The sequence below is a fragment of the Labeo rohita genome, chromosome 6 (genome assembly GCF_022985175.1).
Source record: "Labeo rohita strain BAU-BD-2019 chromosome 6, IGBB_LRoh.1.0, whole genome shotgun sequence".
Taxonomy (NCBI): domain Eukaryota; kingdom Metazoa; phylum Chordata; class Actinopteri; order Cypriniformes; family Cyprinidae; genus Labeo; species Labeo rohita.
In genome coordinates this window covers 20,908,521-20,923,833 of record NC_066874.1, presented here as the reverse complement: position 1 = coordinate 20,923,833, position 15,313 = coordinate 20,908,521, and positions in this window count along the sequence as shown.

The window sequence follows — 15,313 nt, the reverse complement described above, 5'->3', positions numbered from 1 at the left end:
TTTCACTCTTCATATACGGTACAATGCAAAATCAGTAGTCAAAATCAGTAGAAATTCAAAATCAGTAAAACTTCACTGTAAAAATGTTTATTTACTAAATTACAATTGCAAAGTTTTAGATATTACACAATGGTGTTTTGACAGCTGTTTTCTTTAGCTGTTTTCAGTTTATAACAGTATAAGTAATTTATTGATACAAAATATTTTAATACTTGTAACAAAACCATTATTTAACACTGTATTATAAAACTAGATATGTAAAGCTACATATATTACATTTTACAGGGTAATATATGTAATTACAAATGCAATACACACACACTGTGTATATGTATTATGTATATATAAATACACATACATGCACATATATATTTAAGAAATGTGATGTTGTTTATATATTAAATATTTTTATATACACTATAAATTATATGAACATAAATATATGTTTAAATACATGTATGCAAATATTTTCAAAATACATAATGTATGTGTGTGGCTTGATATATACATAATAAATATACACAGTACACACGCATATAATATATTAACAAAAACTTTTATTTTGGATGCAATTAATCGTGATTAATCATTGCCCCGCACTATTAGTGCTGTCAAATCGATTCATCGCGATTAATTACATCCAAAATAAAATTTTTGTTTTCATAATATATGTGTATGTACTGTGCATATTTATTTTTACATGTATGTGTGTGTATTTATATATACAGTACATGTAAAACACAAACTTTTATTTCTGATGCGATTAATCACGATTAATCGTTTTGACAGCATTTGGATTTTAATGTACTGAATTTGCTTCCCAGTATAATATGTCTAATATGCACGTCTCTCTATATTTGCCCCTGACTCTGTAACAGTGCCACTTGTCATGTCCTCGCTCTTGTAACACATGACTTAGCACATCTCATTGCTGCATTGTCTCTGGAGAATAGATAAATGGGCCATTTTCACTTGCCAGTGTTGCTCAGGGCAACACATTGTTAATGGCAACAATTTTTCTAATGGCAAGAGGTCATGTCCGTGTCCACAGGAACATGCAGTACACGAGACGGATGACACAGCATAACATTAGATGCTTTATTTGTGTCTTCTAGGCTCTGTCACATTCACCCTCATCAGTTTCTCAATTACCACATTCCTGGTCATTGGTTTCTATTAAAATAATATTATCCTTTCTGGCTTTATGGAAATATGAAACTGCAATGACTGTTTAGACTGGTACAATTAAAAATACTAATGATTATATTGTGTTAGTATTGCACAAAGGGCTTTTCACATTAAACAAAAAATAATCTATGATTATTAGCAAGGAGAGTTTCTCATTTCTATAATGGGGAGCTTCCATTAGTCTCATTGACACAATTGTGCTTTATAACCTTTCTAAACGCTTCACATAATTACACAGGAATTATTGTCTGATTTTCATAATCCTACCTACTAATTACTTCATTAAATTTCAGGTAAAATTACTGTTAAGAGTACACAGTGCCAGCTGTGTGTAGTCTGACTGTACTATGTAAACACACAACCACAAAGCTTCTACCCTTTCAGTCTATCAAAATTCATTTCCTGACCTTTTCAGTAGAATATCAAATGTTTTTCTTTCTGCTTTTGTAAGACACTTTCAGTCAGTGTTGTCAGTCAAAGGCCCATGTATCTCAATAAACTCTAAGCTCCTCTGCAAGGAAACTCTAATGCACAAAGTAATCACATTAATTCTTTTATTCATATGGATAGTGATGGCCAGTTAGAAGAGCAAGCGTGCTAGATTTAGCCTTCCAATGGACCTACTGTTTTTCTTATCCATTATAACAATTAGATTCACTCCAACGCAATGCATTTTCCTCCTCCACTCTTTTCTCAGATCAAGGAAACCACACAAACAAACCTATTTCATTGCTTGACAGTGTAGGAGAAAAGTAGCCAAAAGAGCTGAGTTAGTTGCAAAATCCTCTGTGGTGTTCTACGTCATCCAAACCAGGAACTTTAATTAGATTTGACAGCAATTATCCAAATGCCAGCGCCTCCTCTGCCAGTGCAGATCTCGTCTGTAGCCCTTAAAACCCCTGTCCCTGATGTGAGGCCCAAGTAATGGGGGGACAACTGTGAGACTAAGGTCAATTACTGGCTAATTAGTAGGTGGACTGTGTCACACAGAATCACAAATGTTCATAAAACGCTCTACAGGGTTAATGATTTGAGCTATGTCTGAGAGCAGAGTTTGAAGGCAGAGAAAGTCTGGCTCAATATACAGTCTTACAGAGTTAGAGCCATTCACATAGAGTGCTTTTGTATTAGACATACATGTTAGACCATTGTGTTTATGTCTCCTGCAGAGATTCACACATTACACACCGTTCTAATCACAGTTAACGTCCAATTTGTTTCTTGTGTATCATATTTTGACTGTGCTACCTTTCTATTCATTTTCTATGCGAACATGCACTAGATGGATGAGTCTGACCAGAGACTGCAAAGTTTAGCTCCAGCCAGCTTTGACATACTTGCCTAGAAGTTTCTAGTGTTCTAGTTTCTAGTCCAAAGACCTTGATTTGTTGGTTCAGGTGTGATTAATTAGGGTTGGAGCTAAACTCCGCAAGACAGTGGCCGTCCAGGAACAAGTTTGGACACCCCCACACTAGAAAGACGTGTTTGACCGTTGAACTTACATATTGTATCTTTTGCAGTGTCTCATACAAGACAGGGCGTTCAAAAAAAAAGAAGGAAAATTTGACTTTTCCATAAACGGGTCCCAGTGCATCCATCATCCCAGAAAAAGAACAACCGAGTAACTTTGTTTTGGTGAGCCTTTCTCTGCAAGCTTATGAAAAAACAATCTGCTCAGATATTGCTCCCCCGTGACGTAGAAAGGAGATCTTATTATAATATTATTGCCCCTTAATCTTTCCACCTATGGTGCCGCCATTGTGTTTTCGCAAGTGACAAAGGTGTACCAGGTCTAACACCATGGCAAACGTTCAAACAATGCATGCTAAGCACAGCACACTATTTAGAGTCCCATTCTCAGAAGAGACAAGAGATCAATAGTTTTACTGATTTATTTACTGTATATTACGCTGTTGCCACACAGATCTAATATAAACATGCTATTTCTTTTCCAGCTGTTTACCTTCACAGACATGGCCGACTGTTTTTGTAACTCATGTGTGTTTTTAACATAAACATGGGTATTTGACAGTTTAAGCACAATAATACATGAAAGAGAAGTTAGTTTAGTACTCACATGCCGTTTGAGTTTAAAAAACATGATTTCAGTGCGACAGACATGATCTTTAAAACCAAACAGATGTTTTTTAGCAGAGTATCTGATGTATGAGCTGTAAAAGCACAGCCCTATTCTGGAAAAGGGGGCGGGGAGCAGCAGCTTATTTGCATTTAAACAGACATGCACAAAAACACATTCTGGGTACACCAAGACTTACATTACATATTGTAAAAAGGAGCGTAATAGGTGTCCTTTAAGTTAAAGGCAGCTTAGGTGATTTGTCGCATCTGGGGTCGTTTGCAACATCTTGAGAATGACATTCTAAAAACTCACTGCTCAAGTTAAAAGAAGTTTAACTCTAGACCTTTTTAATTCCACTGTATTGCATTTTTAAACACAAAAGACATTCTGAAAGGCTACATAAAGTGTATTTCTGCCCATTCTGTCTTAGAAATTAAACACAATCAACAATTACCACAACAGAGATGACTGAATTACTGTCCTTCTCATGTTCTGATAGCATATACATTGTTTTTATTACTTTAACACTGTACAAGACAATAAACTACAATTTTATGCCACAGTGTTTTTTTTAATATTGAAATAAACACCAAGAATTATACAAAGGTTCAAGACAAACTGTCCTATTCACATTGCGACAAGGGCAACGATAGGGCAACTAATCCATATACAAGCTAAGGATCGTGTTCAAGGAACATCACCATGGCAACAACACAGAAAAAAGCTTGTGCGTTCACTATGCAGCATCTCCTGATCCTCAACATTTTATGATTCATCTTAATGCTATTAGATGCTTGGTTTAGCTTTTGAAATCCCCATATAACAATTTATTTTTTAACAGAGAAAGTGATTATCATTTCCTCTTGTGCGCAAGGCAAATCTCATAAAGTTGATCTTCAGTGCACAGGGAAATTACTTCCTGATGTCCCTGTGATTGGATGAATTTGTTTCTCTGTATTTTCAGTCAATGAAACAGCTGCAGCATCTGTGCACATCCATACTACCACACATCTAATCTGATACTGTTTTCCCCCTCAGATATGACCTTTTTTGTTTGTAGTAGAGACCTATGAATGAATTCTTCAAAATACTAGAGAGGAAATTGATTTTGTAATGTGTTCAAAGAACTGGATAATAACATCACAACAGGCCCAGACTGAATCACAACAGACCAAAACAACAAAAATGTGTCTTTGTCTCTCCCAGTGAATGTAATAAATACACTGTTTGTATTACTGTACATGACCTTAACACTGTACAAGACAATAAACAACCTTCTGAAAGTACATATGAACCAGTAATTGGACACAGCTGCAGTGATTTACTGGAAAATCCAAATTGGGATATAAAAGTGGTCTCTAAAAAACCTCAAGTGTATACTTAGCCGTGAAATATTTTCCTGTTTTCTCCAGTGCATATTAATGGCAATTTGAAGGACAAACTACATGATCATATGTCAAAAGGTCGAATTCAGGTCGAATGTTCTGTCAATTCCCATTTTAATGAAACCAGAATGCTATTATTTTCATGGTCTGTATCACTACTAGACTGCAAAATGCCACACAATTTTACATGCAAATGTAAATTTACCATGCATTTGTTTGTAACATATTTGTGACATGTTTAATGTGCAACCAGACCAGAGGAGCCGAGCATGTTGCAGAAAAAGACCCCTGTTATTCAAAATAGCTCTGTACACATTTCTCAGTCTGACAGTATACAATTACAACACAATTACTGTGATTATTCTGTGATAAAGGCTGGGATTTTGCCTGAGATTTCCACACACAGCGCAATTCTTGCACTGCATCTTGAAAAGTTACTCTGCTGGCACTGTACATGCACTGTACATAAAATATTAAATGTTTTTTTATGAGATATAAACTCATAGAGATCAAGAGATTCCAGTTTCTAAAATGATGAAAACTGAATTGTATGTATTTTGTCCCTATTAGGGCTGTCACAAATGGTTATTTTGGTAATTGAGTAATCTGATAATTAGAATTAATTCTTTGTAGTAATAAAAATAGACCTAAGTGAACAACAGCCTTTAAAATGACTTAACATACATATGTAATAGCAATGAGGAAATAATAATTAGTTCAAATAAAGTATCGAAAGCAAGTAATCATATGGTTTTATTAAACAAAACTGTTAAAATACATAATGTATTATAAACAATGGAGCTAATGTACATTACGGGCATTATAACAAATGCCTGCAGAGGACGTCAACGGCCTAACGATTGTTTTTACACGTCACTGCACAATTTGTTATTTAATCCAAACGTCTGCTTAATCTTTAATATTTGGTCATTTCTTCATGACAGAAATGCTACAGCCACTGTAGTTTATCGAATATGTGGACATCAAAATGTGTAAACTCAGAGTGAGGGTTTTGAGCTTTTATTTTGAAATCGCGATAAACAGTTATCATATTGAGAAAGATAATTATTCTCTTGTGTTTGCATAGATTTATAAATGATTTACCTTACAAATCTGATGAAATGGTGTATGTTGCGTTCCCAGATGAATGTTATAATAAACCCAAACTCACAACAGCATGCAAAGTTTGAGATGCTCCGCACATGTAAGTGATAACAGTCTGTGTAGCAGCATTTACTGTGAACGAAGCCGCTCTGAAATGCACATACGTAACCTACACGCATGTAAATAATAAAAGCACATATATTAAACCTGCATCGCATATATTAGTTTATTTGAATCATAGCGTTGGTGAATTCTTAATAGCATTATGCTTTATTATGATTTTTAAATGGGTTTAATATGTGGAATGCGCCACTTTCGGTATTTTGCCGGTTGCTCGAAGCTCGTTGAAGCCCTAATTCCTATATTGCAATTTGCAAAAGCTATGCAGTTTTTGTTGCTGGATCCTGCTTACAGTGTGCTCTTATGCTTTTATTACTGTAAAAGGGTTACATAAAACTGAACATACTGTTTGAAAACGTCAATTGATGGAGCCACTATTGACCCTGCTTAACTGACCCTGCACTGATGCAGTTTCTCTTTCTTGTGTAATCCAACCAGCCCTGCCACACACACACTCACAGACACACCCAATTGCATTAGTGAGGCCTCTGTAGCCTTAACACATGCATACATACAAGTAATTGCTGTTTGAGAGGAAGACAGACATATATTTCCATCTGTATCTCTCCTTCCTGTTTTTCTTCCCTCTCTCCCATCTCCTTATTTTGATTACAATTCAGCCTCCCCATAGAAACTCAGCTTTACAAACACAGTCAACTTTATTTCAATTGTTCTTGGGGGAAAAAAAATTATCATGGGGTGATGATCCTGGAGGGATGCCAGGGCATATTTTAAATTTGGCAGATTGAACAATGCTACTCTGACCCACCAGAACTTAGCTTGTCATAACAAAGGCCACTGGAACAAGTGAGCTGCCATCCTCATATCTGCGTGTCACAGTCTGATGAATAGTGATGCAGACATAAACAGAGAGTGAAAATAAAGTAAAAGCTGAACAAAGAAAGAAGGATAGTAGATGCCATAATTTTTTGATAAAAAGCAGACTAAATTAGTGAGAAATGGTCTATTTACGGTGTCTGGCTGAATGAGATTTCTGTTTTGACAACAAGATTGTAAATGAGGGTGAAAGAAAGGACAATTGCATAATGCTATTCATACTGGAAAAATACGAAAAACTAATAACAAATATCTTATTTTTCACTATTTTTGTATTTGTACAGTCATCAAAATGCATTTTACCTGAAGTGAAACACGGTAGACTACATTCGTTTGCAGAATAGCTGTCCTGGAGAATGCTAGCATTAAGCAGCTGGCTCAAAGGCACAAAATGGCTGTAGGGCAGAAGTGGAATCAGTAATAAGCTCCTGAGGATGTGTGAAGTAGGGCTTGATATCTCCTTCAGTCACCAAGAACCTGCTATTTGAGAGTTAGCAGACCAAAGTCTACAATAATGTTTAAATGTGGTATATACCAAGTTCTGTCATGATACTCTGGATAACGCAGACTGATGAGTCGTTAACGCAAACTAATGATATTTGCAGTGTTCAATTATTTGGCGCAAGCTGATTGGTTCATGTTGCCTATGCAGCCAATGAGCTTACTGCTTTACATTTAATTGGCTGGTTAGCATTCAAAGGAGCATTTTGCATCGCAATTTCAGAATTCCACTGAAACCCTCCACCTCCCCAGCTCCACCTGTATTGATCTGCTACAGGTTATTATATATTCCACTTGTGCAGCAGTATATTTAAGACATACTGCTGCACAAGTGGAATATATAATAACCCGTAACAGCACCATATCGGCACATGTACTGCAAGTAGCAAGTTCCTGTTGCTTTGTAGCAGCAATAACCAACAGCAGCAGCTGCGTAGCAGATCTACCAAATAGACTACATTGTCATATCCATTACCATGCTAAAATCTTCTGAGAGTTGTCATGAAAGAAATGCTTTTAAAGTTAAAGATACATATCTTAAAAGAGAAGTCCACTTCCAGAACAAAAATTTACAGAGATTGACTCATCCCCTTGTCATCCAAGATGTTCATGTCTTTCTTTCTTCTGCCGAAAAGAAATTATGTTTTTTTAAAGAAAACGTTCCAGGACTTTTCTCCATATAATGGACAGCTATGGTGCCCAGAGTTTGAACTTCCAAAATGCAGTTTAAATGCAGCTTCAAATGATCCCAAATGTGGATGTAAATGATCCCAGCCAAGGAAGAAGGATCTTATATAGTGAAACGATTGGTTATATTCATTTAAAAAATACAATTTAAAAACTTTTTAATCTCAAACGCTCGTCTTGCTCTGCCTGAACTGTGTATTCTGGCTCAAGACAGTTAGGGTATGTCAAAAAACTCTAATCATATTTTCTCCCTCAACTTCAAAAATGATTTCAAAATCATCCTACATCGCTGCAGAAATACTGACCCAGTATTTGCAAAGTGAACATGCAAAGAAAATCAAACACCCTTAAAAAAAAGGTAAAACAGCGATATAGGATGATTTTGAAGTTGAGGGAGAACATGAGATTGGAGTTTTTCGACATACCCTAACTGTCATGAACCAGGAAAAAAACAGAGTTCAGGGAGAGTAAGACAAGATGAACATCTGAGATTAAAAAGTATATAAATTGTATTATTTTTATGAAAATAACTGATCGTTTTGCTAGACAAGACCCTTCCTACTTGTCTGGGATCGTTTACCACCGCATTTAAACTGCATTTTGGAAGTTCAAACTCGGGGCACCATAGCAGTCCATTATATGGAGAAAAATCCTGTAATGTTTTCCTCAAAAAACATAATCTCTTTACGACTGAAGAAAAAAAGACATGAACATAATGGATGACAAGGGGTTGCGTACAGTATCTGTAAATTTTTATTCTGGAAGTGGACTTCTCCTTTAAAGTGCTAAACTGCTTTTTTCTGTGCAATGAAAGTCAGTGGAATCCAAAACAACACTGGATCCCAAATGCAGAGATATTTTGTCTTACATAGAAGACAAAAATTCATACAGGCTTGGGTAAGCAGGTATAGTTTGTATTGCTCAATAAATATAACATCAGTAATAATTTAGTGCACAATTCACCATGGTCATATCAGGTTTAGTATGTGCATGCAATTCAACCTTCCTCTAAAATAACAGATTCAGCAACAATCAATACAAATATTTTTAAGTGAGTTGAGTACAAATGACATGCAATTTTTGGTTTGAAAGTCATACTTTAATTTACAGTACACTAAATAATTACTTTTAAATGTTAATTCTACTGTAGTTTAAAATGTGTATCTTTGAGTCGAAATTGCTAGGAATATTACAACTGAAATAGTTTTTTATGTGCACCGATGTCAGGTGTCTAATCTCTTTCCTGCTGACATGCATCCTGCTCACCTCTAAAATGCACGCTTGCATTCTTTCTTCTCTTTCTCAGTTCTGTGCTGGTCTTGTAATGATTTCTGGCCAGAGGATTCATCCACGATATTCTTGCCTATGGAGTCCCACACTCACACACAAAAATACAAATAAAATCACATGTGGTTAAAGTCACATTTCCACTTAAATAGCTCAAAGTTTGCATTTCTCTTTTGCTGATGTGTTAAATCCTTATTCACTGCTTAGAATGTTAACAAAATTTGCTTGTTTTACACATAGATGAAAGGGGCCAAATGGCTTTGTAGTTTGTGAAAAGAAAAAGAGTGGGATGTGCAAGGTATTAATATTTATTTATTTTCTATTAACATTTACACCTTTTTATCATTATCGGTTTTATATCTCATTATCATTATGACTAGATAGACAAAACAGAAGGCATTCATTCCCACTCTGCTCTATGTTTATATTCAGATGAATCTGACGGAATATCTGACAGGCTCTATATTGCTTGCATTGGTCTCCATGACAATGCTGCTGCTTAGAGACTTAATTGAGGAGACAGGGCAGAGTGGCACAAGGACCCCATGTAGAGATTTTCATTGAGTGGAGCTGCTCCAGAAGCACACAGCAAACATGCTCCTCCAAGTAAGAGAATAAACAAGAGCAAGGTCATGAACGAAAGACAGGCTTTTTAGGATTTTCAGGTTACTTTGAACTTTATTCTATTATCCTTGTGTAGGGTCAAACATGTCAATCTGATACAGGGCCAAAACTAGAATCTGCTGTGTTCTTGATTATTCTTTTTTCTTCTAATTTTGTTAGTTTTGTAAAGACAGAAAAATTAGGAAAAGCTTGAAGCAACTATTAAACAATAGTTCCAGTCCTCTTACTAATTCTCTATATAATGTCCATCACACTGTAAGAAATACCCTTCGCTTTCTATTCTTTATCCTTGTACTGCAATGTTTCTCATCAGTCCTATATACACCTCTCTTAGCAAAATCAGGTTTCCACCATTTTCTGTTTTTTTCTTCATTCTCCACAACCCAGCTTTAAGGTGGAATCTGTTTCCATGACAACACCAATAGTCTCAGAGAACTAAGGAGATGATTATTTTTGCATGCTTAAACATAAGCAGTCTCTGTCCGCTACAACATATGTTTTCCACCTAAGCTACCTCTACCTACAGATAGAGGGCTATTGATACCTGAAATCTCTCTCTCTCTTGGGAACACACACAAATACATTCAAAGCAATGTTTAATGTTTCTCTACAAACCTGAAGAATTCAGCTTGGCTGTAGAGAGGCTCACTAAACGCCTGACTAGAACACTCTTCCTGAGAGAAAACAAAGTGACAGTGAAGGGTGGGAAAACAAAGACAGACAACAGGAGACCGAGAATATCATCAAAGCTACTTAAAAAAACTCTTGTGTCATTTTGAACACAAAACATGAATGAAAACCTATTTTTTTGTATCCTCATATGTCTATTACGGAACAACATATCTACTAATTAGTCTCAAACATTTAATAATTTTCTTTAAATATTGGGAATTATTATGAATAAGGAACTCTTGTGTTTCTTAATATAGCTAGCCCTGGTGAAAAAAACAGCATATACTGGTAGGTATGTTTTGATGCTGGAATGAGGGTTAGGTAGGTTTGGTGCTGGTTTATGTCGGTCCTTAGCTGGTTTAAGCTGGTTCTTTGCTGGTTTTTGCTGGTCATGTTGCTGGTCAAGGACCAGCATGAACCAGCAAAGGACCAGCATAAACCAGCAAAGGACCATCTTAAACCAGCATCAAAACCTACCTAACCAGCATCCCAGCATCAAAACATACCTACCAGTATATGCTGGTTTTTTCACCAGGGAGGTTACAGAACAATCTAGTGTAAGTAATCACAACCATGCTAATGATATTCAGACTATCACAACCAATGCAAGTGTGACATTAAATATAATAAGCAAGAAATTAATATCGAGTAACTTACACAACGTTTCGTTTTCTCCAGGATTGCCAGGTTTTCCCGCCCAATTGCTACTCACCAGCCCAATGGCGTTTCGACGGGGATCCCCCGTTAAAAATAAAATACACATTTTTTTGCCGGGATTCCCCTAGTAAATTCCCATTTCTGGGAAATCCCAAACCCCTCAGGAAACCGCGGACTTGGCAACACTGGTTTGCTCCGCCAACGAAAAATATACTCCCAAAATGGCGTCAAAGTGAAACTTTGCAAACGTTGCATGTCTCTAAAAAACAGTAGTGGTGATTCATTCTTGAATGACAATGCAAAATGATACAATGATTGAATGACAATGAAAAACGATACAATGATTTCAAGCATAATTTTACTTTAAGAAAACCTGTAGTAATTATTGCCGTGGGCATTTACTTGCATCATTTACTGACATCCACTGAGCTATCTACAATTCTAAATTTATAAAACAAACCCTTGAGCAGTATATTTAAAAGTGCGAGGCTTAAATTTCTTAGCATTTACGGACATTTACGCCTTTTAAAAGCAAATTTGAAAAATACAGCACAACAGTGCAAGAACAGGCCAAGAGAAGCTTACAAGGTACCAATAAGACACAGGCCATTTGGCCACTGCCACTCTCTAAGATTGCCCTGCAGACGAAGAGTCCACTTCAAATCCATTTGGATCCTGAGTGAACTTCAAAGCCTGAGGGGCCTTACTGGAGGAATCAAAGGCTGTTCGAGAGCCAAGAAACAGGGCTTGAATGAACTCTAGCCACCAGCTATTAGACTAGAAGAGACTCCCACTCAAACAGCTGCAGCTGGACAGCATCACACATAAAAAAGAACAGCCATGAAGTTCAGTCAAGTAACATAATGTGTTAGCACAGAGGACCTCTGGTTCATTTCAGGGTCATAAAGGCAAAATTCTTTAACATGGTTTCTGTGAACCCTGCAGCACCCTCTTTTGACTACTGTCATTGCTTTCATACACTCAAAGATTTCACACTCTCCCATACACGCACAGTACACACACCACTTGTCTCTCCCCCCTTTCTTTTTCCCACACTCCTCAGCAATCTCTGTTTCTTCACATCCAAAATGCCTGTTACCGTGGTAACCACACACAGTGCCATAATATTTCCCACCTTTCAATGAGGCATCACAGAGAGACATCCACACTGCAAATATGAATTTTCAGGCAGCATCTATGCAGAAAAAAATGAGAGAGGGGAACAAATAGTAAAACTGAAGAAATTTAAAGGAATAGTTCACCAAATAAAGATGTTGTGAAAATGTATTCATTCTTAGCCCATACAAGATGCAGATGAGTTTGTTTTTATATCGGAAAAGATGTGAAGAATTTAGCGTTATAATTAATGGATCCTCTGCAGTGCATGGGTGCCGTCAGAATGACAGTTCAAACCACTCATAAAAGAATCATAATAATCTACAAACAATCATCATAACTCCAGTCCATCAATTTATGTCTTGAAAAGCTTTGTTTGTAATAAACAAATTCATCAAGACGATGATTTCAGCTTCAAGCTGTTGCTTCCAAGCATTGCTCATTCTGACGGCACCCATTCACTGCAGAGGATCCATTGGTAAGCAAATGATGTAATGCTAAATTTTTCAAAACCTGTTCCAATGAAGAACAAACTCATCTACATCTTTGGCCTGAGAGTAAGTACATTTTCAGCAAAATTTTTATTTTTGGGTAAGCTAGTCCTTTAAGGTGAGCATAAAAGCACATAAATAGCTGAGAACTGGGCATAGTCATTAAAAAAAAAAAAAGTTAAAGTCACCACTAACTAAAAACTGATGGGAATTTGGTAGCTTAGATTAGGTAAAGTGTAAAATTGTTACATGATATGCAATAAATATAAAGATAATTTTTCAGTTGGAAATTTTTACTGTGCAGTCTCCACCTTAGTACACTTCCCAAAATGTCCATGCTACAAAAAAACCAGCTTGGATTCAATAAACGTTTGGTCATTTTTGACTGAGAACACCAAATCAGGTAAAGGAGTTTCATAACAAGGATTTAGAAGAAAAGATCAGCAAAAAAGACACTGAAAAACAAACAAACAAACAAAAAATGTCTCAACAGTTGTAAAGACAAGCACCCAAGTTCTTTGCGCTCAGATCTGACACCATTCTCTATCCTTTCTTCCTCATCTTCTATGTCTCCATCTCTATTTTTCATGAAAAAATGTGTCCCCTTCTGTCTTGCCCTCCTACACAGCCAGCTAGTGATGAGTCAATCTCCTGCAGTTGCTTTAGTACACATGCTTTTGTATTTAAAAAGTCATGGCACACAGCAAAAAAGAAATTGACACTTAGGAGCATAGTTAAAGCTGTCTCTGTCCGTTTTAGAGTGACATAACTGCTCAGTTTGGAGAGTGCAACATTTTCTGCTACCTTCCTATGTATATTTTAACTTAATTACTTGATACTCTTTCTGGTTTCTTGTCGTTTTCTGTATACATATTTTTTATGACTCATTCTCTCACTGTCCTCTATACTGATGTCAATATATCCAAGGGCATTTAAAGCTGCTTTTGCTAAAAAAATAAAAAAAAAGTCTGTCAAAACATCAATAGTCATATAAAGGTGCCAATGTTACACTCTACATAGAATTTTTTTTTTTTTTTTATCATTTTGAACTGACCTGCTAAAGAAATTTGAGTTGGAAGCCCTTTACTGTTTAGATTTTACATCTGCATTAATATTTTACATGTGGCATACATTATTTTAAATTTCGACTTTACTGTAGCGTATTCATTTAAATGCGTTATTATGAAACATGGCGTATTTGGAACATGTATCTCGTTATTTGAGCTAAACCTTAAACCTAGTCTTTTACAGTAACGTACAGCAGACTGTATTTTACCCACCATAAAAATATCTCAAAATGTTTGGAATTTTATTATCCATGGCCTTTCTTCCAACGCTGGGTGACGTAACATGATCGATGAAACGTCGGCCGCTGTCCAGGGTCCTGAGGCGTTTTCTAGAGTAGCTGTGCTGCAGCGCAGCTGTCTCCGGATATGGGTCAAGCATGAGCTGAATAGTGAAATCCTTTAACTCACTGATCGGCGTGCACAAAACAAAGGATAATGCACTAACAGTCACGCTCTTTTACTCTTGACCACGAAGTAAGTAGAAGTAGGTTGTTACATTTGGAAATTCGATTTCATAAAGTCATTTCTGTTATGTTAGGGCTACAGTTTGTGGAGGTTCGTCTTGTGCAACGCAAGTTGTCTTTACATAGATCATAAAGACGTTTTAAACGAAATGCATCGTAAAAAAAGACTTTTAGGTGCAAATAAAACACTGATTACTGTCTGAAGTAGCATACTATTTACAAGAAAATATTTGTCTTTTTTCTTACAAATTGCATGTTTAATTCAGTGTGTTACTTGCTGTTTCTTTGTAATTAATTTTTAAATCCACAAGCTGTTTTTGAAAGTTGTTTTCAAACCATTTTTTCTGAGTACTAACCAAATTTTAACCCAGCAGGCACCGGACGTCAATATCCACCTTTTTTTCCGTCAGAGTGGGCGTGGCCATTTGTACATTTTATGGGTCTGGCTTCCATCTCATTCATGTCCAGCTATTTTTAGCTGTACAAAACAGCTGCTTGACATTGCAAATTGGTGTATATTACTATATTATTTTAATGTATTATCTTAATAACGAGTAAAATGGTTTGTAGTGCAAACAGTTTTACCTTGTACTGCAGTTGTTATTCTTCTCGTTATTTCCCTATAGCGAACCGGAAGTCTCACCCATAGACTTACTTCCGCGTTAAAGAAAAAGGTGGATAATAGAGAATGAAAATCCGGTTGACTTAACCTTGGTATTTTGCTAAACTCAACAAAACATCGACACATTTAGCATTGACATTAGACGTTGAATTGCCACTGAATTTTGGTCATCTGATCATCGCAACCGAAATTTAACCACACGTCAACGTCTTATGTGTGCCTGCTGGGAAAATAGGCTACAACATAATAAACAGTGTTGGGAAGGTTACTTCGGAAAAGTAATAGGTTACAGATTACAAGTTACTTGATTTAAAATGTAATAAGTAGTGTAACTTTTTAATTACTTTGTTAAAGTAATGTAACATTACTTTTAATTACTTTTTGATTACTTTTCCAAATTTCTAATATTTT